We start from the raw sequence: 27,414 nt of genomic DNA on the forward strand, positions 1-27,414 counted from the left end.
AAAAGCATCCCTGTTGGTGCTTCAAATTGTAAGACAATTCGAAATATTAAAATATGAAAGAGACAAAGGTACAATAAAGTAGCCAACATAACTAGATTTTACAGTTTATTACTATCCTAGTCCTGTAGAGCTGTCAATTTTGCAGAATGTTTAAATAGTTTGATAACATTGATAACTGTCCAATGAAAAACATGTCCATTTCCAAAACAACAACAGGAAAGAGATAAAACCTTTTTAATTCTCAATGGAGGTCAATGTAAAGAGTTATTTTGGAGAATTTTATTGGTCCATTTATCAAGTAATTTTGACATAGTTTAAGGGACAAAACACAGAAAACAGAAAATCCCTAAATTCAACAAGGTTCTCCAGCAACTGCTTCCACTGCCTGAGTACAGCAGCAAATTCAGGTATATAAGTATAATAAGCAATTATTATAAATCACTAGTACATAGGGGTGGGAATCACAGTGTCTCTGAACTACTCAAAGACTCCATTTCCCAGCATGCACTCACACCATACTTCCCTGACACTCAACAGCATTCCCACTCCCCCAGTTACTGCTTGTTTCCACCTGGCCTGTCTAATATAAATACCCCTCAATTTGCTGTGTTCTCTGCCGAATATTTAATCTAGTTTTTTTTAAGCTCTTCTACAACTCGTTTCCTTTGTTTATTGCCTTTTGAATTTTGTATTTTTGTTTTTTTTACGACTACTCTTTTGCCTTAGCCCTATCTTTTCTGGCTTTACTATGTATGACCCTGTTTTTGCCTGACTACGCTCTGATATGTTGTTAATATTTGCTGCCTGACTGTTTCTGACCCTGCCTGTCCCTTACTACTCCTGTAAGCCTAGCCCCTTTGCTAATAAGCTGCGTCACAATACTATATTATTATGATATGTTGCCCACGATAGCAAAGATATTGCGATACTGTGATACTCAGTATATTTCAAGATTCTCTATGATCCTTCAAAGCAGACTTATTGGTCTCAGTTTCACAGAATTAATAACTAATATTCTTGACTGCATGTTTACCTTATTCATTTGAAATTTAATATTGGGGGGCTTAAGTTTACAGCATCTATGTTTCAGAAAAAAATAAATACAATGTGTACAATGTATATTGTCCCATGCATTTATACATTTATACAATGTATATTACTAATATAGTGTCCCACCCCTAATGAACACCACTAATACAGCAGAAAAGGAGGAATGTTATATTTACAGTCATTCATTAAATCTATTTTAACTCCTTAAGACCCTCCCTCTGTCTCAGGTTCTCTCTCTCTCTGTTTCAGACCCCTGATTTTGCAGTGCGACTGACAGAGCGACAGGAATAGGGGAGAGGCCTTGACATTACACACGTCTTCCATCACTGAGTATTTTTGGCAGCAGAGAGTAATCCATCTCCGTCTGGCCCAGCGCTCACACACACCACACACCTCTGTGTGAATGCGTGTGAGTGTGTGCTTGTTTTTCTGTTTTTCAATAATGTAATGTATTGCAATTATTTCTAGGGTTTCTATATATTTATAATTTATACACAAATAAAATAATGTGACTAATTCATTAATTAAACTTTTAAAATCTGTAAGGTTACAGAGATAACATTCCAGGAACGTTATGAAAACAAGTGACATAATAATAATAATAATAATAATAATAATAATAATAGTTTGCAATGTTATTAGAACGTTTCTCACAATGAGGAAGTGTATAGAGCTTTACTTTCTTCTCTTATTCAGTAAAATGCAGCTTCAATCTTAAGTGCTTCTCAGAAAAGACAGATAAGGACTCAAATCTTCATATTGCGAAAGAAACTCCAGAGCTTCCTAGGGCAAAGAAACAGGAAGTTCTTACAAGTGAGAGCCAGTCAGCTGACCTCAACTCAACTGAGCAGCTTTTCACTTACTGAGGACAAAACTAAACCATCAGAAAAACTGCAGTCAGACAAACACCAACTGAAGGCCTTCTTTAAAGACCCCTTCCTCCTTTAAAGACCAGCCAGTCTTGGCATTAATTAATAGCTGTAGTAATAATGTTGGTAATAAATCAGGTTCAACTGCACCTGAACCGCTGTTTAGCTCAAATATAAGGAGTATATTTGATAGTTGGGTCGGATAAAGTTTGGCTCACGTTCTCACCACTCCAGAGTTGGCTTGGGGCCGGAACGAGACACCTCCTCTCTTGGGTCTTTGGTCTTTGGTCCACACCCGAGTGTGAATGCTGTTTTCACACTTGCTCAAATTAACTGCACCAAGAGCGCAAACAAACCATTTTAACCAGACCAAATAGTGCTGGTATGAAAACGCCCTTAAAAATCTTAGAGCAACAAATACTCAATAAAATAAATCAACCCATCCACCAATCCATCCATCAACCACCCAACCAACCAACCCAAATTCCACCCACCCAATACACCCAATCCAACCCACCCAATCCAAATCACACCCACCAACCCAATCCAAATCACACCCACCCAATCCACTCACCTCTACCCCTCCAATCCACCCACCCATAACCACCCAATCCACCTATCCATACCCACCCAATCCAAATCCCACCCAATCCACCAATGCACCCACACTGCCCACACACCCAATCCAAATCACACCCACCCAATCAACCACCCACCCACCCAATCCAAGCCAATCACACCCACCTAATCCACCCACCCAATCCAAATCCTACCCCCAATCCAAATCCCACCCAATCCACCGCAAAACCACCCACCCACAGAATCCAAATCACACCCACCAACCCAATCCAAATCACACCCCCCAACCCAATCCAAATCCCATCCACCCAATCCAAATCACACTCACCCACCCATCATATTCACCCACTCAATCCACAAACCCAACCACCCAACCATATAATCCACCCAACCCTTTAATGTATTCTATATTATCCATCCACCCACCCACTCACCCATCCATCCAATCCACCCCTCTACCCAATCACATCACTACACACCTCCCAACTTCATGAAGCTTCAGATTAGCTCAAGAACAGTAAAGTGTAGAGAGCCATGGGTTTGGAATGGGTTTTCATATCCGAGCAGCTCCATCCAAACCTCACATCATCAAAACTTTTGGCAATACAGTGTACGTTAAAAACTTAAATAAAGCTGAGCAGATTAAACTTAAAATACATTGGGTTCATACTGTCTGCAATGAAATAAAAGTCAAAGTAAATGTAAGAAACACTGCTGTATGTGTTTTAACTGTTATATGTAATACTCTTGGGACCCACGTCTGCATGAGGTATAAAAACAAGCCTCTCTGTTTGTGAGTGAGCAGACTGAATGCTAAATGGTAGCGCATCAAGTGACTGAACATGATGAAGCACTTTTCGCTTCCAAATGAAAATATTCATTATTTAAACAGACAAAACACACCGCCCTGGGTTTTCTTCATCCTAGCTAACAATGGCCCTGAGATAGCACGCATTACCATACACACCAATCCTCAGCGGGCCTTCATTAGGCTGCTGCTCATCACGCGGTTACAGGCAGACAAATAAACAAACAAGCAGAAAAACACACCGATAGGCCAAACTGAGCATCGATTTCAATCAATTAAAGCCCAGAGCTGTTTTTGTGAGAATAATGAGAGGAGGCGTTAATGTGTAATGCAATCTGACCTCCACCCACTTACGCATTCCATTCCGTTGATCGTAAACCGCGGACCGGTGTGTGTGTGTGTGTGTGAGTGTGCGTTTCAGAGCCACTGGTCTGTGTGTAAACCTGAAGGCTAATAGCTCTTTATGGTAAAGAGCTGAGTTAAACATGTTGACTGAGGATTTGAAGGGCGGCCAATGATTCATCCCGCAGCTGTTCTCTGGTCAGTCGTTCATTCAGCGCAAAGCTCACACCACCCAAACACCACACACACTCATACACACACTCTCAAGGATAAAAATACACTTATGTTCAAAAAGTTTTGGATTCACTTGTAATTTCAATATGTTATGCTGTTTTAACCCTTGTGTGGTGTTCGGGTCTGTGGGACCCGTTTGCATTTTTCATCAAATGATACTAAAAAATATATTTTTTCTAACTCAAACTCATTGGCATTGGCTAATTTTTTGGGAAAAACATATATCAAAACACATTTTCGATAAACACACACTGTACACCCCCCCCCCCACACACACACATTTATATTACATACAGTATGTTTGGCCAAGGGCTAATAAACATTGCTTCATTTGTAAATTTAAAACTACACAATTTTTCTACTCATATCTTGAGTTTAATTAATTTTCTTTTACATTTTATTAAAAAACTAATAAAAAAAGAGTAGCACTTTTTGAAAGAAATGTAACATAAGAAAGGTAAAGGGCAAATATTAACCATGTAAGCTGTTTATATTGCTTGCAGTTTAGGTGAAGCAAGCATGTGTAAAGCATTTTAATGTAAAATTGCTTAATTTTGCTGAATTAAATACAAGTAACAAAGTAAATGAGTAACAAAAATATGAACACCACACAAGGGTTAATAAGTACATTTAATGTGCAGTATGGTCAATTTAGGGGTGTGCCACATCATAATGTACACTATAATTTTGGCAACATTTTTGAATATCATTGAATTCATGAATGATATTATACCCTGAAATATTGTGCCATATCACCCACCCCTATTATTATTATCACTACTTTTTTTGATGTTCTTAGCAAAAAGAAAAATTCACGCTGTGTATAATTTCCCATTATATTATATTATTATATCTACTAGAGACTTTAATACTACTTTAATCCTGGATATATGGAGATATTTGAAGTGTATTTTTAGTATCATGACATTCTGGATCATTGACTTCTGTTATTTTATTTTTTATATTTTAGTTAGGGGTGTGCCATATCATATCGTATGCAATAATAAAATTCTCTATTTTCATTTTGTTGCAGTAGTGTATACTTGAAATATTTTTAAAAATTAATTCAATGTTTTGTCATATCTCCAAGAGTATCGTTATCACGAAAATACCATGAAATGTTGTGATATTATTTTAGGGTCATATTCCACTGATATACTAGTATCATTCACACTCATCCCTCCAACACACACACACACACGCTGTATAGGTGTCATCTTGCATTAGAAAGGAATCCCGTTTGTCTTATCTAAAGCTTAACCCGCAGCAGGATTGCTGACCTAGGGTGTTATGCTATGCTATGCATTTGGATGCGTGTGGTTGTGTGTGTGTGTGTGTGTGTGAGTGTGTGTGTGGGTGTATGCATTTACGCGGACTTGCTTCAGTGTTATGCTAAATCCTTTTTTTTAATAATGTTAACATGATACAATTATTAATACTAACACTACTGTAGGAGCAAGCTCTCATTTTGTGCTGCACTATTTAGTGTAATACACATTAAAACATGGTTCCTTGAGCCGGAAGAACTAGTACAATAATGCAATATCCCAGAATGCAATAGTACAATAACGCAATATCCCAGAATGCAATAGTACAATAACGCAATATCCCAAAAATATGGGCTAGGTAAAATAATCATAAAATTTTATGTATGAAACTTGTCTATTTACTTACGGTAGAAAGCAAAAATTTACTTTTTAAACTACTTAGAGGTGCCGAGTGTTCCAGTGGTCTAAAGCACTGCCACTATGATCGGGAGATCGCTTATTTGAGTCCTGGTCATGCAGCTTGCCATCAGCTGCCGGAGCCCTGAGGGAGCACAATTGGCCTTGCTCTCTCTCTGGGTGGGTAGATGGCGCTCTTTTCCCTCATCACTCATAGGGTGATATTGATCAGCACAAGGCTACATCTGTGAGCTGATGTATCAGAACCGAGTCGCTGCGCTTTCCTCCGAGTGCGCTGTGATGCTACTCGGCAATGCTACAGCATCAGCAGCAGATCAAAAAGAAGCGGTGGCTGACTTCACATGTATCGGAGGAGGCATGTGCTAGTGTTCACCCTCCTGGTGTGTTGGGGCATCACTAGTGATGAGGAATATACAGCTGACTAGCAACTGAAATTGGGGAAAAAATTTGCAATAAACTTAGAAATACATAAACTACTAATTTTTTATTTGCAAAAATGACTTCTTCTACAAACACAAAGTTTAGATTTTAGAATTGTTAGGTCCTACTAATCACATATGGCTAAGAGAAAAAAACACACACACACTAGGGCTGTGCCATATCGTATCATACGCAATAATATCGCCAACAATTTTTAATATCGTGAACAATATTATACCCTGAATTATCGTGCTAATTATCACATTAGGGTTCTATTTTTTTTTTTTTACTGTTTTAGCAAAAGAAAAATTTGCACTGTTCTCATTATTTCCCATTATATATCTACTAGAGACAAATAATAATAAATAAATAAATAATTTTACATTAATCTTGGATATATGGAGATATATGGAGTGCATTATTTTTAGTATCATGACATTCTGAATCATTGACTTCTGTTATAAATCTGATAAAATTCTTTTTTTTTAATATCTCAATTAGAGATGTGCAATATCATATAGTATCATATGCAATCATATTGCATTGCAGTAGTGTATTTTGAATTTTTTTTTTATTCAGTGTTTTGTCATATCGCCAAGAGTATCGTTATCACGACAATACCTGGAAGTATCGTGATATTATTTTAGGGCCATATCGCCCACCCCTAACACACACAAAGCAAAAGCTTATACAACAAACATTTCAGCATGCTTTACTGAGTTTCTTTATTTCGCACTGTTTGAATTATTTTTAGGTGCATTCTTGGTAAACATCTGGTACATACAGTATATATCCTCTGAGTGAATCTAGATTTCCACTGAGTGCATTTCAGGACTAACAACTTCCCCCTTTGGCACAACTACTTTATCGACCATTTATAGTTTATGGCAGCATTTAATTTCCTGAGTCTGCAGGTTGGGCCGAGTCGCTGCGTGATTTAATAGTCTCTGCTATAAAGAAGAAGCGGGAGACGAGCGGATTGATTTGAATAATATATCGTGTCCGAGCAAACACACGCCTCCGCCGGAGAGTAATGAGGAAGAGTGTCTCCTGAGGGCAGGATCCAGCCGAAGAGCAGGAAGTCGAACACAAACTCACACTCAGCTCTGTCTAAACACACCTGCTGCAGATCAACCTCACCATGATTAGTGTGTGTGTGTGTGTGTGTGTGTTAGGATAAAGGACTACAGTTTGATAGCAGGGCATGTGAGATACAGGACGGAACCAATAATGACTGTAGGAGGTCAAAAGGCCGAGTTTGACCAAGGACAGACTGGCTTATTTAGAGACTGCATGGATATGGTGGAGTGGTTATCACTAGAGATGTTATTAAAGAGAAGACCAAACTTAAAAATTAAAATAAGGTTAAAGTAAGACTGGGAATTCTCGTAACACTTAACCCAGCATCCATTCAAGTTCAATGGATCCATTCACTTCAGTTTCTGAATCAGTTTCTCTGATTTTGCTATTTATAGGTTTATGTTTGAGTAAAATGAACATTGTTGTTTCATTCTATAAACTACAGACAACATTTCTCCCAAATTCCAAATGAAAAATATTCTCATTTAGAGCATTTATTTACAGAAAATGAGCAGAACTTTCAGACCTCAAATAATGCAAAGAAAACAAGTTCATATTCATAAAGTTTTAAGAGGTCAGAAATCAATATTTGGTGGAATAACCCTCGTTTTTAATCACAGTTTTCATGCATCTTGGCATCATGTTCTCCTCCACCAGTCTTACACACTGCTTTTGGATAACTTTATGCTACTCACTCCTGGTGCAAAAATTCAAGCAGTTCAGTTTGGTTTGATGGCTTGTGATCATCCATCTTCCTCTTGATTATATTCCAGAGGTTTTCAATGTGGTAAAATCAAAGAAACTCAGAATTTCTAATTTCACATTTAAACTTAACCTTCTGAGCATTTCAATCCCATGTTCAGCTGTTTTTATCGTTTTGAAGCAACAGAGAAAGCTGGGAACAGAAGCCATTCTTCTTTCCATTTTTATGCTACCCTAGTGTGTATTTAAAGGTAAAATACAAAATATTAGAACATCCTCGCAGTAAAAGTCTCTGTATGATATTTGAATAGTCTAAATCAGTGTAAAGTTAAGGCAATATAGGTGATTAGAAACCATTTTTATAGTTTTTTTATTATATTTTTTTATTACCTTTTTTACATGGTTGTAACACTCAAGCAAACGATGACCAAAAAGAGTCCAGGTTGGACAATACACCCAAGTTATAAGGAAAAACACATAGAAACAGTGAAAATTAGAGTTTTATGCATGTGCTGAGCCACATATTGACGGGTAGCATGGCCGAAATAATACTTTACTAATCAACTAACCAACATGATTACTATTTGCAGCCTTAAAAAGCCAGATGAAGCCATGCAAAGAGCAGCTACAGGAAATGAGTAGTCCACAAAGCCCAAATACCAGTTTATACAATGACTGCATTCCTGAAAGCAAAACAACTGAATGCATCACTGCCAGTATATCACTTCACATCACTTCACCAGAAGCAAATAAAAGCATGTATTTCATCAGAACCATTTCATGAGAAGAAATTATTTTTATTTTATATCAGCTTCTGAACATAACCAGCTCTAGATTCCAAGCTCTTCTGATCTCGCGTTTACAGTCAAATACAGCTCTGGAAAAAAATAAGAGGCCACATAAAAATCATTAGTTTTTTTATTTTACCTCTGGAATATAATCACGAGGAAGATGGATGATCACAAGCCATCAAACCAAGCTGAACTGCTTGATTTTTTGCACCAGGAGTGATGGCAAAAAGTTATCCAAAAGCAGTGTGTAAAACTGGTGGAGGAGATGCATGAAAACTGTAATTTAAAAACAGGTTTATTGTTAACCCTTAATCTTAAAACTTTATTTGGTATTTGGGAGAAATGTTGTCTGTAGTTTATAGAATAAAACAACAATATTCATTTTACTCAAACATAAACCTATAAATAACAAAAATAGAGAAACTGATTCAGAAACTGAAGTGGTCTCTTAATTTTTCCAGAGCTGTATATGTTTCTTACACAGAAGATAACAAAGCAAATGTCAACCAAAAGGAAATACATTGAGGTCAGGTCACCTCTGAACATGCACACACACACACACACACACACACACTCTCACACACACTCTTGTGTTAGCATCATAGCATGCCAAGTGTGTGACTCTTTGTTTGCCTTGTGCAGTGAATGACTCATGTGTTATCCAGTGCACGTGTTGCATGACACAGCTATAATCGGAGGGTCTAAAATAAGCTCACTGTAAAGCGAACCGGCAGGGCATTACGGTGCAGGCCGGGCGGAGCGCCGCTCAGTTCACAGTTCATTAAAAGTCTTCTTATCTGCAGCACGCCCAGGCCGATCATTCCCACTTTATAACCTCCTCAGAACAGGACAGAGTTCACGCCTGTGTGTCTGATTTCCTCACCGCTGAATGAGGGTAACCACGTGGGCTGAGGGTCAGACCTGTTTTTCTGAAAGATGTTAACCTTTGTCTGTCTAAACTGACATTCCACGATCATGGGATAGCAGCATGCACATTGATCATATATTTTTTTTAGTAAGTAAGTAGAGTGTAAAAACTGAGCTTTTTAAAACCTCTTTCGGGCTGCTTAAATGAGCGAAATCCATTTAGAATAAGGTTAATTAACATTGCAACACTGAAGAAGCATACACTTTAAACTCATAGGTTGTTTGAACTCAAATGATTTAAGTCTGTTTTATATAAAATTTGACATTTCTAAACTATACTCAACTATTTGGAGTTATTTTAACATTTGTGGCCACATATACTGTACATTCAAACTGAGATCTTTGAGTTGAACCAACAGCCAGTTTAGTCTGTTGCTTGATCAAGTGATTCCCCCTGGTCTACCTTAGAAATAAATCAAGTTCTTCTTTAGTTGTAATAACTTGATGTTTAAATTTATGCTTAAGTTTAACTCAAGTTTTAATTCCCTAACACTTTGAGCAAACCGGCTGCCTTAAAAAAGTAAAGTAAACACAACTTATGGAAACTTATGGAAGCTTATGGAAAAAACACACCAAAACCTCAATCTATCCTTTATATTTGACAATATTTGATTTTACATGATTGACTTTACATGTCCTTACTCATCGTAAGTTTATTTAACTACACTGAGTTTTATATAGTTATATTTGCAGTCTAGCTCTGTGCTGCTGTGGTCCAGAAGTGGTTGAGGGGTTGGAGGTGATGGTATGTAATGGGCTTAATTTTGCTTAGGGCCCCCAAATGCCTTGAAACGCCCTTGAAATGCCCTGCATAAAGGAAGCTCAAGTCATGGGACAAGATGAGACTAGTTGCATACCTAATAACATTTGGCATGTTAGAGCCACCTATTGAATATACTTTATTTAATCTTTGCTTTTTATGATTTTATTTTTGTTTTTTAGTCCACTGTTTATTAGCAATATTAGCCTAGCATTTCCTGCTATGCTGAACTGAAATTAACCAGGCAGCTCTCTGTAGACCAGTTTTCACATGGTTTTTGTAACAGCACAGCAGGATAATACACAACTAACCAAATAAAATAATACCTCAAAGCTGAAATGTACTGGTGCTGATGTCTCCCCGTGTTATTTCTGGCAACTTTTACCAAAACCTGGCACTCTGTCCTGAAACTAAAGACTCTTCTGCTTTTCCGTTCCTCTCACTTTCTCTCAAAAGTGGAGGAACGTAATTCCACCCTCCAGTCATTGTCCAGATGGCAGAAACACTGTACAACACTGTAGTCCATTCACCCTGCTAAAACTGAGCTTTTAGCAGAGAAGGAACTAAAACCCAGCTCAGACTGAACAGAGACGAAACCCAGAATCAGAACAGAACAACAGGAAACGGAGGCAAAACCACAGTGGAACAATCTGAACCAGCCAGTGTCAGAGAGCTGGACACAACATCAACAACATACAGCTGTGAGGCTAATATGGCTAATATGTAACAAGTAACCGAATCTCATACAAAAACATTTATCTAGCATTGTGCTAACAACCAACAAGTAACCAAGGCTCATACAGCTCTGAAAAAAAAATTAAGAGACCACTTCAGTTTCTGAATCAATTTCTCTGATTTTGCTATTTATAGGTATATGTTTGAGTAAAATGAACATTGTTGTTTTATTCTATAAATATTCTCATTTAGAGCATTTATTTGCAGAAAATGAGAAATGGCTGAAATAACAAAAAAGATGCAGAGCGTTCAGACCTCAAATAATGCAAAGAAAACAAGTTCATATTCATAAAGTTTTAAGAGTAAGAAGTTTTAATCACAGTTTTCATGTATCTTGGTATGTTCGCCTCCACCAGTCTTACACACTGCTTTTGGATAACTTTATGCTACTCACTCCTGGTGCATGAATTCAAGCAGTTCAGCTTAGTTTGACGGCTTGTGATCATCCATCTTCCTCTTGATTATATTCCAGAGGATTTCAATTTGGTAAAATCAAAGAAACTTATTATTTTTAAGTGGTCTCTTTAGGGCTGTATTTACACATGTAGCTAACTGCAGTCCTAAATCACCGTAAACAAATGTGTTAATTAAATTATTTTGGGAATATTTCTAGGAAAGACATGTTTGATATCTGATCTGTGCTTATTGGTTAGTTTACTGTGGAAATTCATGATGTTCGGAATACTTTGCAAAATACTGTGAAATGCGTTATTAACTGATGACAATGCTAACCATGCTAACCTAGGACAATGCTAAGCGAGGACAATACTAACCTGGGACAATGTTAACGTGGGACAATGCCAACTAGGGACAGTGGTAACCGTTGACAATGATAACCTGAGACAATGTTAACCTGTAATAATGCTAATGATAATAATCTGGGACATAAAAAGGAGAACAGATTTTGGTTGGATTCGCCATTAATCACTAACCGAGGTTGCTAACCTGGGGCAATGGTAACCTACGATAATGCTAACCTCAGACAATGCTAACCTGTAACAATGCTAACGACAACAATCTGGGACAGATTTTGCACAGATTTTGGTTGAATTCGCCATAAATCACTGGTAAGTGTTTGACAAACCTGTTGTGGTAAACTTTACAATTTTTGGATAATAACCAAAAACTCTTATTTAAATATCTTTGAATTTTTTATTGTGTCATAAATATAGTTTTTTTGTTAAAATACACATAAAGGCTGACTAAAATCTTAATCAGAATGTGTGAGCAGATTAAGATATGTTTATATTTATGGAGATTAAGTGTTTGCTAATGGTGTTAGCTTAGCACTGTTATCTCCTATTCTAAACTGTTTTAAAGAAAATATCAGACGTCAAATATTACTCATTGACTGCAGCAGACTAAATCTGGGGTCGTAAATCATAAGTGATATTAAAAAGACTTTTTAACCAACTTTTAAAAAAAAAAATTTTATGTCGATTTTCTGTATTGGAAACTGACAAATTAATTAGAAGCATTAATTTATCAAGTGTAAAAATGTCCTGCCCTGTCTCTGGAGCTTTTTCCAGAGTTTTCTTTCCTGACAGTAGCAGGGATCAGATTTTAGCTACATTAGCCTTTTAGCATCAGTGCAAAACTGAGTAAAGTAAGTATAATCTTAATTTATATATGCCATTATATCCCATTATATTCATTCTATCACACTATATACTTTAGATAAATATATACCCAAGAACCTAGGAGTCATTAGCACGTCACAACCTGTTCGTGATTGGGTCTATTTTTATGTGCCGTTTATGAAGAACATCTCAGAAATCGTGACTGAGAACAAGAACACGCGTAACATGCAGGCTATAAAAAGCCTGTGATTTCTTTCTTAAACACACAGTAGTATACAGTATGATGAATGGCACTGTTTATGAGTAAGAGGTACAAATGTTTTCCACAAAAACGGAGCACATTAATTACGCCCTTTTGTTGAGTGGTAATTGCAGAGGTTAGGTAGAATTGTGTGCCCACCTGTAGGTCTACACTTCACAAGAAAAAGGTGTGCTAGTACAGACTGGAGAGTGCAGGAAGAATCAGACTGAATCATGTATAAAAGCTGTATTGTTAGAATGCCAGTTTGAAGTATAAATTACTGTTTAAATGGAGGCCATTTGCGGCCTGTTTCCTTTTTTGGAGCGGCCCGCGAGGTATTTTAGAAATAGAATAAAAGTTGGCTAATGAAAGAGTCTAAAAGCGGAGAGAGTGCGCATTTCTGGCACAGAAAAACGGGGCAAAAGAGTCTAAAAGCGGAGAGAGTGCGCATTTCTGGCACAGAAAAACGGGGCAAAAGAGTCTAAAAGCGGAGAGGGTGCGCATTTCTAGCGCAGAAAAACGGGGCAAAAGAGTCTAAAAGTTGCCGTAATTAGGGAGTTTAATATTAAGAGACATCATGAAATTAAACATCAATTTTAAAAACCTTAGTTTACACATCACTGTCTAAGATAAAGATAGTAAGTCAAGTAAAATGGTGTGTAAATGAAATAATCAGGAAAAAAGTATTATTTAAAGTGGTATATTTCATTATTTGTTTTATTACAGAGTGTGGCCACTGGGCTGGACGGAATATTGGGCTTATTCTGAGTAAAGAGGCTCCTAGATAGAGGCCTACTGTGATAGAGACAGATCGGTCTCTGAGGTTCGATTAAGCTGTCACACTGTCTGAGACACACACACACACACTCTCTCTCTCTCTCTCTCTCAAAGATCAGGATCTACCTAATGGAATTACATTAAAAGGATGGCTTCCTTCCAGCCTGGCCCAGTGGATTAGACCAGTACACATCCATTACCTTCAGCAGTACTATTACTATATTGGCCATTCACACACTTAATTAAAACGTTACCAAGGTTGTAAATTACGGCGGCTGTAAATGAATGAATCACAGGACATAGTGAAGATAACAACCAGGTTCATTCTTGTTTCATAGCAACCCACGTTTCTGTGGCCTGAACACAGTGTGTTCAGTGATAATAATACGTCTCCAGAAAGAGAAATCAAACAATACACAACCCTGCTATGGTCTGACTGTGTGAGTCAGATATTTTAACCCTTTAAAGGTATCCTTCTGCTAAAATCCACTTTTCTTGTTCTTTGTGAAATAAGACAATAGGTCTCTCTGAGTTGTATATTTATTGTGCACATGAAACTCTTCCTCAACCTCCATTGTCTGCAGAAATGGAGAAAATATTCAGAAAAAAGAGTAGATCAGGAAAAGCACCGCGTCTACATCAACCCGTGAATTAGTAGTCATGGCTCCGCCCACCTTGGCTTGGCAGGTAGCGCTAGGAACAGCATGGCAGTTAATTCCTGTGTTATTTGTGCAAATGACACATCAGTGTTATATGCTTTACCCAGTAATTTAGAGCTAAGGAACAAATAGGTAGAATTTGTTTATGGAAGAACACCCCTAGCGAAGTACAGTTGAGATATGTAGGTATATTTTTAGAATAGTTCTATTTACACCAGTTAAAAGTAGTAAAAAAAAAAACGTATGGATTTTTACTTTCTTGACCTAGACTACCCACGTCTGTGTGTAAATAACTATAGGTTTACATAGGATCTCCGGTGGATTTGCCATTTTACAGAGAATCTAAGACTTGGTCAGTGGCTAACCTGCACTTAGCAGGGCATTACACATGTTGTAAAGTAACATATGACATTGCAAAGAGTGTTATTAGAGTAAAAATGTCTATATTTACTTTAAAACGTTTCTAACTGTTGTCCATCTCACTCTCACTGTCGCAGTGCCGTTAGCCAATCAGAGGCGATATGTTTGCATGTATAAATATTCATGAGCAAGAGCCGAAATCCTATTTTTTTCTCAACCTACAAATGTATTACTTTGTGTAACCACTTATATTAAACTTGAATTACTTCATTTAGCATATTCATTTACAGACAGGTCACTTAATTTAACCCATTACACTACAAAAACCATGCTTGGTTGAATCTATTAAATTAGGCTTATTTTATTATATTAAGTTTAACCCATTACACTACAGGCTTATGATACAGTTTATCTCTCAGTTTAAGTAGTAAGTAATACTGTATTACGTAGATTAACCAATTAAATTGACCTTCTTAATGTGTATTAAACACATTATTCTGTTTAATATCTTAAACTACAAATGTGGTGCTTAGTTTAAACAATTAAATTAGACGTATTACTTAATTTACGCCATTAAACTACATGCATTCTATTCAGTTTAACCCCCAAAACTACAGGCTGATCTGATTTTCAGACAAAGATCATTTTAAAGGAAAAGTCAAAAGATCATTCCCTCATTATGAAGGTTATGTTGTTTATACGAGGCTGGACATGTGAAGGACGGCACTTGTGATCTGAGCTCCACCTGTTTCTCTTGCCTGTACAAACTGGTGCTCGATTAATCACTCATAACTTAAGCACCTGTTACTGCAGGCCACTCCGACCTAAACTGACCTACTCTAAAAATCAAAAACTTTAAAAGTATCCTCAAGTGCAGTGGCAAAGACCATTAAAAACATTATGATGAAACTGGCCCTCATCAGGACCACTCCAGGAAAGGAAGAGCAGGAGTTTCCTCTGTTGAGTTACCAGTCTCAGAAACCGCAAGTTAACAACTTAACCGCAGATAAGAGCGCCTAAATGTTTTTGGACAGATTGTTTTGCTTTGTGTAACACTTTTAAGTCACTACATATTCCCTTATGTGTTCCTTCATAGTCTGGATCACTTCTCTATTCATTTACTATGTAGTAAAAATGTGAAGTTGTGTACAAACTTTTGACTGGTACTCTAAGTCTTAATATTATTATCTAAATAATACCCCCTCTGTTTTAATGTGCTAAAGAACCTCCACATAACCCTGGTAAAAAATATATATATACTTAAAAACAGAAACGTTCAAGTATGCTGTTAATTTATTAATAGATTTATGTGCTTACTTAAAATATATTAAAAGTACATTAATATTATGCTTTCATCAAATGTTTGAAAGCAAACTTTCATCATAGTTTTTTTTAAGTACAATATAGTATATATAAAAAATAGACTACTGTGAAGTACACTTTTATTTTAATGTAATTCAAAATATACCTATAAAATACGCTAAACAATTGTAGTACAGTATATTAAAATATATTTTTATACTCAATGAAGTATACTAGAAGTGTGCTACTTACAAAAGACAGGAACAAGAAGCATATTTGTACTCTTGTAATGTAATGTAAATATATTTAACATCAATTCTTAATACATTTCTAATATACTCTGTGTATAATAGTAATACAGTTGTAATACATACTAAATATATTATAATTTTACTGTAAGCATATTTAAAATATGGAGTTACATACATGAAGTAGTATGTTTAAATATAACTTTAGTATATTTAAAATAGTTCCATTTTAGTACAGTTAAGTACACTTAGCACAATTTAAGTAAGACTTTTGTACTATTTTTATACTGTGATAAAAGTTTAATAAGTACAAAAAACGTTGTTCTATTTTAGCACTCTTTAAATATACTGATTAATAATAATGTGGCTACAAGAACACTTTAGTGCACTAAAGCATAATAATGCTTAATATACTTTAATCTACTTTTTTTCACTAGGTTATGTCTCCTAATTAAAGGCTTTCCCTAAAACCATAATCTTTTTAAAGACTGTAATGACATTCATGTACGACCCAGGAGATGAGCCGTTATTAATGCCAGTAAATCAGAGTTCACTTTTAGCAGAAAGGGAAGTGTTTAGGAGAACAAAGACAGCGAGGTGCTTTCATGCAGCACAACTGACTCTTTCCCACAGTGTAAAATACGGTAATTAAGACTGTACAGTATTGTGTAGGCTGAAAATGTTTTGTTGACCTTTAGCCGAACAACATCAGTTAATCATAAATCACAATTATTAAACATCACAACACTCCCGGCGTGATGCTATCGTGTGGTGAAGAAACCTAGCTGGGACTAAATTGGTGGGTTAATTATACATATATATATATATATATATATGGCTAACAATAGACTACGGTTGCTGCTGAGCAACATACATGAGCGGCACAGTGTATTTATAATTTTATAAGCATGAATATGCAATTTGATTTATGTATGCAGCCACATATACATCTATGCAGATATATACAAAACTGGTTATATACACTCTCACCCTTAAACGTATTGGAACAGTATTGGAAAAGTGAGGCCAGTGCCTTTATTTCTGGTGCAGACTGAAAACATTTTGGTTGATTGATGACTCATCAGTTCTAGTGTCACTATGGAGTTCCGGTTCGCCTAGCTACTGATTGCTGCACCTGGACCTTTGAGTATAAATACCCCTCTGTTTGTTCTTATTGTTGCTGAGTATTGAATCTAGGTTGCCTAGCTCTTCTACGTGTTTCTCATTGTTTATTGGCTTTTCGTGTTTTGACCCGTTTCTGTATTATCGATTACACTTTTTGCCTTGCCCAGTTTTATTGCTTGTTTTTTTGTTACCGACCTAGCTTGTATTTTTGGCCACTCTCTTGCTTATTCCCCTTCTGCTGCATTACCTGTGTATGACCTTAGTTACTGACGCATTGTTATTGACCCTGCTTGCCCTAGACTCTCCCTTTATGCCCATCCCCTTTGTTATTAAAGTGTTTAAACTGTTAAAACCATATAAGCGTGAGTCTCTGATGGTCCTGATACACCTTTCAGAAGATAGCACATTTTGTCTGAACCTACCATTTAATTTCTAAGTAAAAGTATAGGAACAGATAAGCTTAAAAGAGATTAAAGTAAATATGACTTATAATAACACAATGAGAAGAATTATATTTAGTTGCAAATTCTTTAGCCTGTAATCCATTGACATCAGTAAACTTTTGCATTTTTTTTTTGTGATTCTTTTCCAGTCATTCACCGCAGCCTCTTTCAGTAGGTGTTTGTTTTGGGGTTTACTCCCTTCAGTCTCCTTTTTACATCAACCCACATAAGGCTTCTGTTATGAGTTTTATTAGGCTTTATTGTAGTAATCCTTTGTTTATTTGATTCTACCAGCTATTGTTGAATAACTGGTCTTGATGCAGTGCCGGGATATTCCATACTGTCCAAACCTTTCCTGATTTGGTGTTGTAGAAACCAAAAACTGAACTAAATCCTAATCAGCCTCCCCCAGGAACAATCTAAAGAGTATCCTGAAGTAGACATAAAAAGAAGCTTCAGTGTTTAGTCAGAAATGCTCATTCAGTCAAGGTCAGAAGCGGGTGTGGTGGATTTGGTTTGTTTTCAGGTCTTTATAGTGTTGGTTGTTGGAAGTAGGTGAGAGGCGGGATCTACTGTAAAGGCTTTGTAGTCAGACCACAGAATAGGAAAAGTCATTGTTTAGTTAGTTTCTCATGTCATGCTCTTTTACATTAGTCACATTGTAACTGTGGTAGCCCACAAGACCTGTCAATGTGGCTCCTTCCCTTACTCTGCGCTTGTGGGCGTGTCAAAGCTAAATGCATGGTCCAACTTCCAACAAGAAAAAAAATGTTTTAGTTTTTTCAAGAGGCATGCGTTCGGGTGATTTTCATTCATGTTAGTGATAGAGAGCAATATATTTTATGGGTGTTTCATGCATCATTTACCTAATGTAAGTGTTTGTGTGTTTAAATCAGGCACTCACATGTCCCAGGAATGGGTGGACCAAAGACTAAGTTCCCAGCAGCATTTTTTTTTGTTGTTAGGACATCACCTGTTAAGGATTACCTGCTTTTTTATAGGGTCATCCATTGTACCTTTTTTATGTGATGTTATATGTAGTAAAATTAAAGAAGGGTTCCAAAACTTGTCATACAGAGTAAACCCAACACTAGTGATGGTGTTACTAATTTAAACGTTAGTGTTCTAGGATTAAATAGTCTATAAGAATAATTAATATTAGCGAAAGGTTAATTGGCATGTCAGAAATTAACAAAACAAAAAAAGGTACCACTTTATAATAAGACTACCTTAAAAAGGATTCATACATGGTTTATAAATTAGATAATTAATTATTATTGATTGAGTTGTAAATGCCTTAAAAACCAATGATAAGCTGTAACAACACATACATTTGAAAAGGCAACGGTAATCCATTGTTTACTTTTTAGTAATTTAATTCAGGTTAGTCATTTAATTTATGGTAAATAGTTAAACATAATTATGAATATGTTAATATGGCAGGTTTAATGCTGATTGATGGAAAACACAAAGTAAGATCAGTATCTAGAAAGATAAAAGAGGTATAAATGAGAGTGGAATCACTATTTTGCAAAAAAAAAAAAAAGGGTTTTAATGTATTTGCAACCTAATTAATAACCATTAATAAACACCCTTATACACCTTTATGAGGGTAGTCTTATTTTAAAGTGGTACCAAAAATGGTTACTAACAAGCCAACAAACTGACGAACAAAACTTCTGAAAAGTTCTAAGTCTGGCTTAGACACATTTTACACATTTATGCTAATTCTCCTTCATTTACTAAAAGAAAAAGGATGGTTCACAACCTAAACCATTCCCCCTTTTCCGCACGGGAGGCCTGGTTATATAACCAACACTCCAGATCGTACTGTCAGCCGCAAATTGAGTCTAGCCTTACGTAAATCCCATAAACCCTTCAGAAAACAGCCAGCCAAACTGGTCCCAGATGAAAGGGAAACTCTGTCTGCCACAGTTAATCAGCCTCCCTCCAACTACCACTCATTTCCTCCGTGCTAAAACCTCCCGCACCAGAATCCATTAGCTGGAGCACTTTTGGCTCGTTGTGCATCTGCTTAATTACCTTCTCGTACACCTTCAGAGTATGAGCTGATTAAATTCTAATGACGATATTGATTTGTCCACAGAAGCGCCCGTGATAAAGATAAAAAAGTGGTTATCTTTTATCTTTAGCCTTTTTCCATTTTCTCTAGATGTAGTTAAAATGATAAAACCTCTGAAAGTTGGGTTTCCAATTATATTGTGCTTTAATCTGAAGATTTACTGTGTAGAGTAAAGCTAATGAAGCTAACACTGGAAGTGGACTGGAAGTCCTCCAAAGTTTTTTATTGGTGAATAAAAAACACAGAACACACTCCTCACTGCAGGCCCAAATCACATCAAGATCTCCATTAAGGTGGAAGCGGAAACTAGAGCTGATATGGTTTATCCTGCAGTGTTACTTCTGAAATATTAACAAAACTTGATTAGCTGATTAGTTTTAGAGTTTGTTCACTTTAACCATTTACAATAAAGCTTACAATAAAGCAGCTAACACATTTCACTAGAGGTGCGCGATATGTCCCTAAACTAATATCAGAATATTTCAGGGCATTTTTGCGATATCGTTTTTTTGGCACACACCTCTTTAATATATTTTTTAAATAAGTGATTCTTAAAGGGGCACTAAACCCTCTGCTTTTAGTTTTAGCTGACTCCACTCTCAGCTCAAATTTGAGAAAATGCTAAAAAATGAAAGTGGTAATTTGGGAGGGGCACTGGGTGATGTATGGGTTTAGGGGCGGGGAAAGGGAGAGCTGATTGGCTGAGCTGCTAGCGATGAGACCCGGATGGTTGGACGTCAGCAGGGGGTGGTATTATTGATGTACTGATATGCATTTTGTGATGTGTCTGTGTACACATTATACTCACCTATAGCACAGTTAAACCTGAGAGAGCGCTGCAGAGGAGGAAACTACCTTAATAAAAACGTTTTTTTACGGCAAAAGAACACATTTTAGCTATTAATTGGAAAAAATGGTTTTGACTGTCTGGGGGTCATTAATGAATAGTCTGCTTTAAAGAACCACAGATTAAATATTCTTCAGAGTGTGGCATCAATCCAGAGGGTTCTATTTTTGCACCTTTATTTTTAAGACTGCAGGCGTGGTCCAGATAGTGTAACTTAACCTCGCGGACCTGAGGTTTACCCCTAACTCTAACCGTAAACTTTAGCATGCTGATAAACAGCACCAGAAACTATAGTGAACTCTGTAAACCTAAAAATTGGGTTATTTATTTGAACTAAAATAAATTAAGTTGATGTAAAATGTGACATTTTTTAAACATCTCTCAACTAGTTTAGAGTTTAGATCAGCATTTGTGGCCACATTTGCATTCAAACAGAGATCTTGAGTTGAGTTGAATCAACTTATAAAAACTGTGTTTAAATTCAACGCTTCAAATTTTTCCGCCCGTTCTTGGCCTCTCTATCTCCTTATAAGGGCATTTTTTCCCCCCGGCCATGTCCTAATTCACTAGCAGAGGCAGCGGTAGTGTATTGGACCGTGACCCAGATGAAACGGGTTCGATCCCACGTGAGGAGCAGTTTGTGTTTATTTTTTTCCTTTTTTCTTGGGTTTACTTGCTTTGAGATCAACTGTTCTGCAATTGGGTTCAACAACCCTCTGGGCTGGAGAGCTACTAGTCTGTAGCACTCCATCCCATTACGCTTTATTTTCCAAAACAGATTTGTTTTTGTGGCTCACCACGTAATGGCTTGGAAAATATCTGTCCTGCGGCCAAACTTAATTGCCGACCCCTTCTGTAGCATTTTCCTTCTCCATTTATATATTAAATTTAAATCTAGTTTATTCTCTAGGCCATACAATTTAAATTAGATCAATTAATTTAACTTACAATATAGGCATAGTAACTAAAATGAACTCTTTCAATAAGCTTTCAATAAACATTATATAAATAAATTGGGGCCCACAAATGATGGTAAAAAAAATGGTAAATTTAACTCATCCAGGCTCTATTTAAAGCTAATTTAACTGTAAGGAAATTGATTAAGTTTTTAGGGATCATTTGTTAGAAGAACACACACACACTCACACACACACACACACACACACGCACACTCTGATCATCACCCCTCTGATCTTCTCGTATTGTTGGATTACAGTCGGCAGTAAATCCAGACTCGCCGGTGACGTGTTTCCACTGCGCAACCACAAATCCATCGCGGGAGCCGCACGGGATCTGATGACCCAAAAACATTCCTCACGTCTTCCAGGAACTCAGAGACCAGCTGTGCAGTCAGTCCAGTTATGGATGGATAACGTCTCACAAACACCAGACACACACTCAAGCACATGTACTGTAGACCCAGTCAACCACACAGCTGTACCTTTACTCTTTAAAAGACTCTTTAATTCATTCATTAATTACTGAGTTAATTAACCCTTGTGTGGTGTTCAGGTCTGTGGGACCCATTTTCATTTTTCATCAAATGATACTAAAAAAATATTTTTTCTAACTCAAACTCATTGGCATTGGCTCATTGTTTGTGAAAAACATATATCAAAACACATTTTCAATAAACACACACTGTACACCCCAACACACACACACACACACATTTATATTACATACAGTATGTTTGGCCAAGGGCTAATAAACATTGCTTCATTTGTAAATTTGAAACTAAACAAATTTTCTACTCATATCTTGAGTTTAATTTATTTTCTTTTACATTTTATTAAAAAAAACTAATAAAAAAAGAGTAGCACTTTTTTGAAAGAAATGTAACATAAGAAAGGGAAAGGGCAAATATTAACCATGTAAGCTGTTTATATTGCTTGCAGTTTAGGTGAAGCAAGCATGTGTAAAGCATTTTAATGTAAAATTGCTTAATTTTGCTGAATTAAATACAAGTAACAAAGTAAATGAGTAACAAAAATATGAACACCACACAAGGGTTAAGGAGCAAAGCTACCCAAATACCTGCTACAGACAGCTGGGGTCAGAGCACTTTTTACCTGGGTATTGAACCCACAACCATGCGCTCTAGTTCCACAGCTCTAACCCCCATCCCACATTAAGCTGATGATGTGATTTGGGAATATTGATCAGTGTTATTCTGAAGAACTGTGGGGCTGTGTCCCAAATGGGTACTACAAACTAACACTACACTAGGTATGTACTATAAACTAATCTTAATTGTGTGGGTTCGGCAGGTTAGTACAGCAAATATTAACATATTAACCTGTTTTGTACAAACAAGACGTGATAAAGTATGAAGTGTTCTCCAGCAGTTTTATTTTTAGTTAATGTATTTTTTATTAATTTATTTTTCTTTGGAATTTTTTAAAAGACCACTTCAGTTTCTCTGATTTAGTTTTTTATAGGTATTTGTTTGAATAATTGAACATTGCTGTTTTATTCTATAAACTACAGAGAACATTTCTCCCAAATTGCAAATATTTGGAGAAAGCAAATAGCAAAAAAAAAACAAGTTTATATTCATAAAGTTTTAAGAGTTCAGAAATCAATATTTGGTGGAATAACCCTGTTTTTAATCACAGTTTTCATGCATCTTGGCATCATGATCTCCTCCACCAGTCTTACACACTGCTTTTGGATAACTTTATGCCACTACTGGTGCAAAAACTCCAACATGTAGTAGATAGCCAGAGATTTTCTGTGTCGAACACATTCTATATAGAGGAAATGTTCTGTGTGGTTTAGAAAAAAAAACAGTTCTGGAGAATCAGATCCAGGCATTCTCTGGAATTACCCTCTCACTACAAGGAATCTTCTGCCTGGTTTAAAAATGAAAAAGTCTGGAAAATCAGATCTGAACATTCTCTGATCTTCATAAAGTTGCCCTTTTGCATATGTCTATAACGCGTTCAACGTCTAGGAAATGGTCTGTTTGGTTTAGACAAGGAAAATGTCTGGAGAACCAGATCTGGAACTTCTCTGAACAGCCACACATTTATTTTGTGTCTGATGCATTTTACCTCTAGGAAAAGTTCTGCATGGTTTAGATAAGAAAAAAGGTCTGGAAACGTAGATCTAGACATTCTCCAGAGTTGTTCTTTCAAACATGTTGCAAACAGCCACATGTTTTCCAAGTGAATTTGTTCTACCTACAGGAAATGTTTCATCTAGTTTAGACAAGACAAAGTCTGGAAAATCAGGTCTGGACATTCTCTGAAGTTGCTCTTTCGAACATGTTGCCGGATATTCCGTATCTGATTCATTCTCTCTCTTCTGTGTGATTTAAGGAGCTTTGTTTGGTCTGGACTTTCAGACTTGAACCACAGCTCAGAAAAAAAGTTTAATTTAATTTAATTAGAGATTAATTTTACCTAAAGACCAGACTCTCTGTCCGGATCTACTAAACCACAGTCCGAATCGTCTGCAATGTGAAAGCTAGAAAGCTTTTCTAGTTGGTTCAAACTTTCGGACCAATTACAGGACGTTGAGGCAGGCTATGATCAGCTTTTAAACGAACGAGAGGAAAAAAGGTGCTGCGCTGGAATCTGACTCCCTTTGTTGTGCAGATTTATTAATGGTGTTTCCTGTATCTATTGTTCATTAACCCTTATTTAAAAACAGAAAGTGTTGCACTCGTTCTGCCGTGTGAGAATCAGAATCAGATTCAGCTGGCAAATCAACTCTATGAACACTCTCCTGAGATGCCCTTTCATACTAGTAGGAACTTGGTTTTGTGCCAGCTGTATGATAAACATCGTCAACAGGTCCACTGTGAATTCTGTGGAAAACTACCTGCTCTATTCCTACAGGAGCTTACTTAACATTACCCAGATTTTGCACTAGGAAGCTGACGGGATAAAGTCCATGTAACATCTGGTACAGCTGCATGATATATCTTTATATAATTCGATTTAAGCATCGTCATCGTGATGTGTGTGTGCAATAGTCACATCCCTGGACGTGCAATGTCACTTAAGACAATTAAATCAAACACGTCATGTTACAACGGTTTGAGTCTTGACACAAGCAGTAGATACACAGCGCTGACTCTGTGTCTGTGTGAGTGACAGGCTGCTGCTGCCTAAGAAACATGAGGTAACTGCATGGCCTCCATCCACATGGTTGGGCACGTGCTTGTAAACGTGGGCACGGGTCGTAAGCTGTGCACCTCAGTCCAGCACAGATTTGCGGCGCAGATATTTCCAGTTACAGCTGAATTCAGGCTTTTAATAATTTAAAAATAAATGTATTTACCTTTTAAAAAGCCATTTAAATGCCTGATAAAAGGGCAGATTACTGTTTTTTTGCAGTTTTTCTTTGGGTTTTGAATGCTCGGTTGACATCATGGCCCTACATTGTTTAATATCTCAGAATATAACTTCAAAAAAAGAACATTTGCAATGTATAACTCTTCCATTTCCTTCAAGTAATGTCTAGACAAGTTCTGGGTAACCAGAACCAAAATGCTTGTCTAAAAGGAGCTTCAGTTAGAACTTCAGTTACAGGCTTTTCAGTCATCCCAACAGAGGTCAAAGTAGTTGAGGTGTAAACATAACATTCACCAATGGAACACCTTCAGCAGGTGTTCTCAGGACATAAAAATACCCCTGTCCTGGCATCAGTCACTGGATGAAGTCACAGGCCCTACTACCCTCCACTTCGACTAAGTAGTCCCTTAATCCTGTCATCAATATGGTCAAACAACCCACGTGTTTGACAGCTGTCAGCAGTCCACAAGATCCCTTCAGGCCCGGACTGGGTGAGACTCAAGGTGTCGAGTGTCCTGCTTCAGAGAGAAGGAAGACAGCTCTGTGTATTGATCAGTTATTGAGGTAACAGGACCTTAGGGATAAATGAGCCGCCAGAGTGACGGCAGCAAAAGTACGTGCAACACGTTTAGCTGAGATCATCTTTACCAATAGAGGGACTTCGTCTACAGCATAGCTGTCAAGTTTTGGATTTTAAACGAGGGAATGTGATAATGTAAACCATTTACTTGTTTCTAAATTGTCCTTTTACCTTTTAAGACTCACTAAAACAATTTTTTGAAAGAAATATTAATACATATTAGTCCTAAGGGGCTTCCCCACTAGCCCACTAGCCCAATGACTCTCATCCCCAAAACCAGCAAGCTGATTGGCTGTTTCTCCTGAGAGGCGGAACTTGGTTCATCCTTGAACCGGCACCATGACTGGCGTTAAGAGATTTCCTATTCACATAATGGCCAGTGTCCTTCCTCCTCATTAATAATGTTTTTCTTATATTATAATACGGGAAAATTACGGGAAAATAGTAATACGGGAGGACGCTGGGTAAGAGGGGTAAAATACAGTAGTTTCCCAGCCAAAACAGGACACTTGACAGGTTCAGTACTTCAGTGACCTGCTCTTAAAGTGTCAACAACTGATGAATGGACTGCATGGAAGAAGATCTTCTACCAAAAGCAAACAATTCAAACCATGGGCACGTAAGAATAATCCCGAATCATGAAGCTCATGAAGACTTCCAGCGTGGATAGGAAGCAGATAGCCCTTAGAAACCACTACAAGAATGCCACAAGAACTAAGTTCTACTCCAGATAGCTTTATGTTCCAGTGTCTGTCAGTCTGGCTGACATCATGCGGTGAGTTAAAGTATGGAAGTATGGAAATCTCAGAGCCTGTCAGAGGTTTTGGCTTCCCATTCTTAGAAATCTACTGCAATAATTAGGTTAATTAGTCAACTTATCATACAATAAATTAACATCATTTCACGTATCATCATTTCATCTTCAGGATTATAAAGCATCCCTGTTATATAGTATGCAAAGCAGAAATACCAGAAATTCTAAAATATCACTTAATTAAGTCCACACTTGAGGTTGCCAGTAATTTGACCCCACTCAGTGTCATGAAAAACCACATGGGAAACGTGGGAATTGTCCAGTTTCTCATAGAAGACTGGATTGGAATATTCCGACACTCAAAAACGAAACACTAATAATACCCATATGCTCAATTTAGAATACAGTACAGCGTGGTAAAGTTCAGGGGATGTTAGAGAAGTTATTACGGCCGAATTTGTGAGATGAACTCTGCCCATTTTTTAATTGTTTGTGTCACACTTCTCAATCCTTTCAAGGACTTTTTTTTTACTTCCACTATAAACTTAAACTGTGAACTCCTGTATAAAAGTCTGTTAATTTGTTAGACCTGTCGCAAAGTATTTTTAACCCCAATTATCTCATTTCAACGTGTTACTATACAACATGTTACACATGTCAGTGTAAATGCTTAGCTGTGAATGAACTAAACTGCAACAATGTTTTTGTTACACACTTTTATACTAATCCTTGGAAAATGTGTGTCTTCTCAACCTTTTGAGTAGCGTTCACCACCTTCACCTGATCATTCACTGGCATGCCAAATGTCATGGGAAATGCCATGCCCCATGAAGGCTAAAGAACTGCACTCTCAATAAAAAAAGCAAACAATGGCAACACATAAAACTTGATTATTAAAAATTGATTCAATGCAAATAAGTCTATAATGTTTAAATGTATATGTGGCTGTATATGTATATGTTACGGTTGGAAAATATATTTTAACCTGGGGGAATGACTACACACTCACTACGCATAGTGGGTGTCAGAAAGTGTGGAACACAAACAAATTTATATCGTTGTTGTACAATAAAAAAACAAATATTTCCATTTTTGTACATTTTTAGTTTATTACATAATTTGAACAGAC

General features: G+C 36.9%; 1 protein-coding gene across 1 annotated transcript in view; it reads right to left on the minus strand.

Moving 5' to 3' along the window:
• Positions 1–27,414, minus strand: part of mapkapk3 (MAPK activated protein kinase 3) — a 56,395-nt gene that overhangs the window by 27,373 nt on the left and 1,608 nt on the right. The window lies entirely within an intron of this gene.

This window comes from Astyanax mexicanus, chromosome 24 (genome assembly GCF_023375975.1).
Source record: "Astyanax mexicanus isolate ESR-SI-001 chromosome 24, AstMex3_surface, whole genome shotgun sequence".
Taxonomy (NCBI): domain Eukaryota; kingdom Metazoa; phylum Chordata; class Actinopteri; order Characiformes; family Acestrorhamphidae; genus Astyanax; species Astyanax mexicanus.